Here is a 1,184-nt window from a genome sequence, read left to right as displayed (position 1 = left end):
AGGAATGGCGTATGAAACGCGATTCCACAAATATTTTATCAATCAATAAAATATTGTTGAATGAAAAAATGCAAATTTACATTTTTGCTAACAAAAACATTAAGAGAAATTTTATTAAGTGAAAAATTGAGTTTTAATAGATTATGGCCAAGAATTTTACAAAATCAGCTCTTTCATATTATTAAATTATACACTAATACTATCTTAAATTTTATAATACACAGGGATAATTTTTTTAATGATAAATAATTATGTTGTAAATAAAGTAATAATATAATTTGTATATTATTAAATGTCAATCTAGTATTAAAAGGTATTGAAAGATAAGCTAGATATTTATAATAAGAACAAAAATATTTTTAAATAAATTTTAGTTATTTTCACATTTTGTAATAGTTAATTTCATTATTGATATTTTTTTTATTATAACGAATTGAATACCATATAAAATATTTTAATATGTATTCTACCATTCTGCAAATTTTAAAAAAATTTCGCGGTTTAATTAATTTTTTTCGCAATTTAACTATTTTTTTGCGATTCCGCGATGGTTAACGATCTGAACCGTCGAGATTTTTCTCAAAATGTGTGGGATCCAAAAATCCCCTTATACATTAAAAGAGAAGTCACTTTAGTGATTTCTGCTGAGGTGGCACTCATATAGAGCTTCTCAGGAAAAATGTTATAATTCTATTGGCTGGTTTTTTTGAATTTTTCTTTTTCATTTATTTTAATCAATCCCTTATGTAGACAAGCCCAAAACTATTGTCGATTTCGTTAAGCCCATATATAGCTAGGGGATAATAATTATCGATTTAGTTTAGTCTTGGGTACCTGTTCGGGTTCGGGTCTGGTATTTCGGATTTTCGGGTATTTTGGTATAGAGGTGTAGAACCCGTTCGGGTATTTCTGTACTTCGGGTCGGGTTCGGATATTTTTAGTTCGGATTCGGTTATTTCGAATCTGGTTCTGATATTTAGATTTTGAAAAAAAAAATTTAAATTTTCATTTCTCAAGTTTCTTATATTTAAAAATATAACTTTCAGTTAACTAATTTTTTTTATTTTTAATAGATTGAATAGTTAATAGATTTGGACATAACATTTTAAAACTAAAAAAACATTAATTTAGTTATTTTTTAAAAATTTCGGATGTAACTTTTTGTTAATTTTTTAAATAAAAAA

The sequence above is a fragment of the Brassica oleracea genome, chromosome C9, assembly GCF_000695525.1.
Source record: "Brassica oleracea var. oleracea cultivar TO1000 chromosome C9, BOL, whole genome shotgun sequence".
Lineage (NCBI taxonomy): Eukaryota > Viridiplantae > Streptophyta > Magnoliopsida > Brassicales > Brassicaceae > Brassica > Brassica oleracea.
This window is presented reverse-complemented; position numbering follows the sequence as displayed.